Genomic DNA, 6,277 nt, shown 5'->3' with positions numbered 1-6,277 from the left:
TTTTTCTCCTTTCCAGCTGCTTGGAAAGCAGAGCTGAAGGTAGATGCATACCCTGTTTCCCCGAAAATAAGACAGTGTCTTATATTAATTTTTGCTCCCAAAGATGCGCTAGGTCTTATTTTCAGGGGATGTCTTATTTTTCAGAAATGAAAAATGCCTTATTATCGGTGGATGCCTTATTATCGGGGAGGTCTTATTATCGGGGGGATGCCTTATATTACAACGAGAGGCAAAACTGTAAGTAGGCCTTATTTTCGGGGAAACAGGGTATCTTATCTCTCCTTGCCTGAAGGCAGAGGTGTTAAGTTTTTTTTTTTAAAAAGGGTCTTTGTTAAGAGAAGGGTTCAATCAGTGAGCAAACAACTGGTAAAAGGAATTTACAAGCTGAATTGTTTTTTTTCTTCTACCCGGGGATAGCCAGTTAGAAAGTCTCTGTTACCTCAGCAGCAACCTGAGCTGAGTACATCCCAGTTTCAGTCAACTGCAGAGGGGTGTGGCCCAGCACAAGAAAACAGGAAAATGACTACCAAAGAAGTAGCTAACAAAATAGAACTGGTGAGACTAGAAGCAGAAGAAAATGAAAAAAAAAAAAAACAAACCAGAGACTGCTTCAATTAAAAAAACTTGAGAAAGAGCAGAGTGAAAGAGAAGAAAAAGCCAAAGAGGAGGCCCACAAGAGAGCTATGGAGCTGAGAGAAAAAGAGATGAAGCATGAACTGGAATTAGCACGGGCTAGGCTGGATACAACAGCCAATCCTAACAACCCCTCTCCAGGTACCACTTCCCATCCAAGAAAATTCCCCACCTACAAGGCAGGCGATGATACTGAGGCCTTCTTAGAAAATTTTGAAAGGGCCTGCCTTGGATACAGCATCACTACAGACCAGGACATGGTAGAGCTGAGGCCGCAGCTCAGTGGACCCTTAGCAGAGGTGGCGGCTGAAATGCCTAAGGAACACATGAACAATTATGAACTTTTTAAAAACAAGGCCAGAATCAGAATGGGGCTAACACCTGAGAATGCCCGTCGGCGGTTCAGAGCCCTAAGGTGAAAACCAGACGTGTCAGTTATCCGACATGCCTACCACATTGGAAAAAATTGGGAGGCCTGGATATCAGGAACAAATGTTAAATCTACAGAAGAGTTGCCCTTCCTAATGCAAATGGAGCAGTTTTTACAGGGTGTTCCTGAGGAACTAGAAAGGTACATCCTAGATGGGAAGCCCAAAACTGTAACCGAGGTGGGGGAGATTGGAGCCAAATGGGTGGAGGTGGCAGAAAAGAAAAAAACTAGTAGCAGTTGGAGCGAATATGAGAAGGGGCAACCCGAAACCAAACCTTACCACCGGGTTCAACCCAAGTAGTTTCTCCAAGGAGACAATATCATCAACATATTCAAGATGTATTAATGATGAATCTTTAAAATTCACACCTCCTACTTTGGCCTCAATCAGCCCTGTCATCGGAGAGTGTATTAGAACACTACATGACGTAAGTGAGAGAAGGCATCCCGGGTGTACTCCTGATTCTACGGAAAATCAGTCTGTAATACAACCCTTGACCCTCACACAAATAAATGTGCTGCGGTACAGTTGCTCCACTAAGCGCACTAAACTCTCAGGCATCTCATACTGGTGTTGCAGTATCCACAGCACTGATGGATACATTCAGTCAAAAGCAGCTGCAAAGTCTATAAATACAGTGTTAACTTCCTTTGGTCGCTCTAGTTGTTTTTCAGTAACATTCCACAGATCTTTATATAAACAATTAAATAAAATGCTCATTGGAGCAGGAACAGGGGTCTCCCACCTCCCCAGGGGGCACCCTTACCACTGGGAGACAGAGTCATTCTCACTCCGGCACTCTGGCCCAATAGCTGGCCTTCAGCTAGCCACCGGCTGTTGGATAATTGATTCCTGTAGTATTGAAGGTTTTGACCTTCATGGTGCGTTTCTGTACTTCCAAGGAGGTTGGCCATTTAATTTGTTATTTTATGCCTCTGTTAAAACTCATCTGTACTGACATCCACCTGGTTGAATTTCTTTCTTTCATAGTGTCTGTCTTTTTGGGTGTGGTCTCATTTCTACTAACCCTAGCTTCCTACTATAGGATAATCTTGATCATCCAAAGGATCCCTTCCAACTCAGGGAAGAGAAAAGTCTTCTTCACCTGCTCCTCACACCTCCAGGTTGTTTCTGTTTCCTATGGGATCATGTAACAGCATAGCTCCCACCTCTCTTGGGCATCTCCATATGGTTGGGTGTTTCTGCAGTCTTTAAACAGTCCTGGCCCTGGTATTGGGCTGTACCCACAGGGCTTCCTCTCTGGAGGCAATGGTTTCACCCTCTTAATCTATTCTGGTCCCAGATCTCCAGCTGGGCCTCATGATGGTTCAGTCCCCTTCTGGGGGTTTACTGCTGTCCAATTGTAGACCCTTCCCCAGTGGGCTATGCGGGGGACCTAGACCCACCCACTACTCCAGGCCCCAGCCCAGGGACCCTAAGAATAGCAATCATGTGCCACCACGTCTCTTTCACAAAACTTCTTTCAGTTTCCTGGGCCATTTCCCCACAGCCCCAGCCTTCACCGATGCCTTACCCTTAGCTCAGGGTTCTTCCAAGTTCAGGCCCAGCAGCCATCCAGGAGCTCTTCCTCGCTCCTCTAGTCCCTGCCAGCACTGAGCTATCCATTGTGTTGCAGTTCCCTTTGGCCTGCCAGGAGCCCTCACCTGCACTCCACTGGCTCCAGCAAGTAACTGTCTGTATCTGGTTCTGCAGCTCCTTTTATATGGCCCTCCTGGGGCCTAGTTGGCTACTCCCTGGAGCATCTCTGATTGGCTGCTTCCCCCACAGCCACTCTAGCCCACTTGGAGGACCCCTCTACTTCTCCTTTCTTGGCATGGGTGTGGCAGGAGCCTGAGGCCTCAAGCGGGGGGCCTCTGGGCCTAGTCCACCACAGACCATCATCATTGTCTCTGGGGCCTCTATAAGAAACAGTCACCAGATTTAAACAAGGTCTTCTCCCTCCTCCATACAGCAATATCTCCCATGTTCAACCCCCTCATCTACAGCCTGAGGAGCAAGGATCTCTGGGAAGGGTCGGAAGCAAAGTGGTGACTTTCCTAATGAAGTGCAGTTTCCCATAAGGTGACCCAAGTGACTGGGGTAAGAGAAGTATGAGGACCTCTCATGTACTGAAGGTTCAGTTCTATTGGAGTAGAGACGGTCAACCCGACCCAAACCCAATGGCACCCAATTACAAATGTCAGGTTTGGGTTGGGTATGTGTAACAGTGTTGGGACTCACCACCTGGTGCCTCCTGCTGGTTACCTCAGGAATAGCTCAGTCCAGCAGAGCACCCCCTCCTGGTGGTGTCCCATCCGTCGTCTCGCCCTCAGTTGGTGTCTGAGCCCGCATCACTCCCCAGCTTGCAGCATCCTCTTCTGGACCACTGCCCTCCTGCAGTGCCCCTTAGTCAATGCACACCCACTTCTGGTGGGGACCAATCAGCAGTCTCTTTGTGCCCCAGCCACCATGTACAACCATACACCCCAAAGTATGATCCCTCTTGTCAGGGATCCGGTGTAGTCAATGATGGCTGCTCCCTACGGCCAATGGCTGGGTGTACTGCAGGGGGGAGAAGGGGGAGACCCAGGCCCACCCACTACTCTGGGGCCAGACTGAGGGACCCTCTAGTGGCAGCCATCCTTCTTTTCTTCTCTCCCTCAGTCTGTCCACGTCCCTGGGCCGTTTCCCCTTCGGCCCCTCGCACCGGCTAGGCTCTTCCCCTCAGAGCCTGCAGCCTGGCAGACACCTTGCTGGAGTTACCTTTTGCTCCCCCGGGCCTGCCAAGCACTACACTGTCCCAGGTGCTAATCTCCCATCCTGGAGACAGACCTTCCCCTGTTAAAGGCCAGGGACAGACTGCCTGCTCCCTTTCTAAGCAGACCTTTTTATAGGGCTGAGCCGGGCCCTGATTGGCTGTCTCCAATCTGGGCCCTGATTGGCTCCCACTAAGCCCTTCTCTGATTGGCTGCCCAGCTGCGCAGGCCCAGTGGCCTGCTGCAGCCTAAATTCTCCAGGAGTGGGACAGCTGCCCCACTACAGTATGAAAACTCAATCTGTAAGATGGTGCAACTCAGCACCCACTCCTCCACCAGCCCAGCCCCCTTGGAGCTGGGGAGAGGGGGTGCATGGAGGCAGGGGCTGGAGGTGGGGTAGGTGAGGAAGGGGAGGCTGGCCATAACCACATCATTTTGGGAACAGGGAGGAGGGCTGTTTCCCCTCCAGGGCAGGACTCACTGCCGGTTTTGCAAAAGCATAGCAGACATGGGTAGCAAGGAGCCGGGAAGGCAGCTGTTGTGGGTGGCCAGGGCAGGGGAGCGGGGACAACATACCACCACAGTTTACCTGACCCCACTGCTTCCTCAGCCTGCTGTGTGTCTCTGAGGCCAAGGCGGGGCTTTTCCCACTGCCCTTCTCTACATCCACCTCTGCCTGAACTCCCTCTGAACCCCAGCCTCCTCACCACACTGTTCAAGACAACCTGAACCCAACAGTATCCTACTACAAGTGTTGGGTTTGGATCAGGTCAGGTCTGAAAACAACTTGACACCCTCGGGCTGGGGTCAGGTTTGGATTGACTCTGGCCTAATCATGTTCAGGCCAGGCTTTAAAATTAGGTTTGAGCAGACCTCTATATTGGAGACCCCGTGTAGCATGCTGTATTTGAAACCATTTACAAGTTGTAAGTCACAGTTACCTTTTTGTACTTTCATTGTGTGTTTCTTTATGAACAGAAGGAAAGAAAGAAAGAAAGAAAGAACTAGAACTTTTCTCCAGAGCCTTTTTGTCATTAAAGCTTTATCAAATTAATAACCCACTTGAGGTTCACATGTTAATTTTGTTTATGCAACAGGCATTTTAAAATGGTAGCAGAAGGTGTCATTATGTCTTTTCACGGAGGGAGTCAAAGCAATCCACAAAAGGGTCAGGAAGAAAACCATCACAATGATGTAATCTTTAGTGAATTGGAAAAAGGCATATAAGTAGGCAGCAAGATCATCTAAAAGGTACTACAAGTCAACAAGCAAGTCCCAGCTTCTCAACATTCGAATGAACATTGGTAAGGAGTGTAAGGGATACGTGAGTTGCCTGTGCTACCTTATGAATATTATCTATGTATTTGATCGTTATTGTATGGCTTGCTAGACAGCTGCCAGGAGGTTAATTCCAATAGGACCAGAGACCACGTAGGCTGGGAAGCAGACAATAATTTGATGTCTCCCTGTTTTGTGGTACTTTAAGGACAGTCCTGGTGTCAGTGCCATTGAAGTGTTACCTCCACCATGCTGGGTTCAGCACTGGGGCTGGTAACTGCAGACGGGAGGACCAACAGGTGAGAAACTGAAACAAGGAGCTTTGGGAGTGGTTGAAAATCTGAGCCACTGGGCTTAGGAGAGAAGGACGCAGAGGCTGCAGGGGTACACACCGTTCCTCCCAGAACCAGCCGTCTGGATAAGCTAAGCCTACTTAAGCTTTAGGTCAGACAGATGCATGTCAGCTGTTGTGTTATGCTTTGATTCCTGCTGTTCAGATTAAATATTTGGCTTCACAAAGGCTGGTTTGGGTCACTGTGTTCACCCCAGTCACAGCTCCCTGTGGGGAAGTCTTGCAAGGGCCAATGAACCTTGTTAGGCCTGCTAAGCACTCACAGCTTCTAAACGGGTGTTGCAACCCAGGGACTGGGTCTAAAGAGTAGGAGAATTGCAGGTTTGCACCCCAGTGAGGTAAAAGCTCAAAGCCTCTCATCTGCACTGAGAGATGTCAAAGGTGCAGCTAGCCCTGAACCGTGATAAGAACAAGGGTAAGGGTGAGTAAATGTTGCTAGTATAGCTAGTAGCCTTACATGCAATATTTGTTTTCCTGTGTGCAATAATAATACTAAACCTTTCTATAGAGCTCTTTGGCAAAAAGTTCCAAAGGAAAGAACAGGATTAGGCACCTATCCTATGTCCTTTTTGTCCCTTTCAAAATCTCTCCCTTCCTTCCTAAGTCACAAAGTAAAAGCTCAATTTTAGAACTGGGGAACCTGAGACAGAACATGGGAAGTGACATCATCAAGACCATGAAGCCTGTCAGTGGCAAATCCAGGCATAGATCCCTGCCTGTCAGAATTTCAGAGCACTGATCAACCACCCTGGATCTCACAGTGAATATAATAGTATAATTGATGATAGGGATACAAGAGACATATAAGGTCACAGATTCATAGATTT

This window comes from Malaclemys terrapin, chromosome 13 (genome assembly GCF_027887155.1).
Source record: "Malaclemys terrapin pileata isolate rMalTer1 chromosome 13, rMalTer1.hap1, whole genome shotgun sequence".
Classification (NCBI taxonomy): Eukaryota; Metazoa; Chordata; order Testudines; family Emydidae; genus Malaclemys; species Malaclemys terrapin.
The sequence above is the reverse complement of the archived record's forward strand: the minus strand, read 5'-3'. Positions refer to the sequence as shown.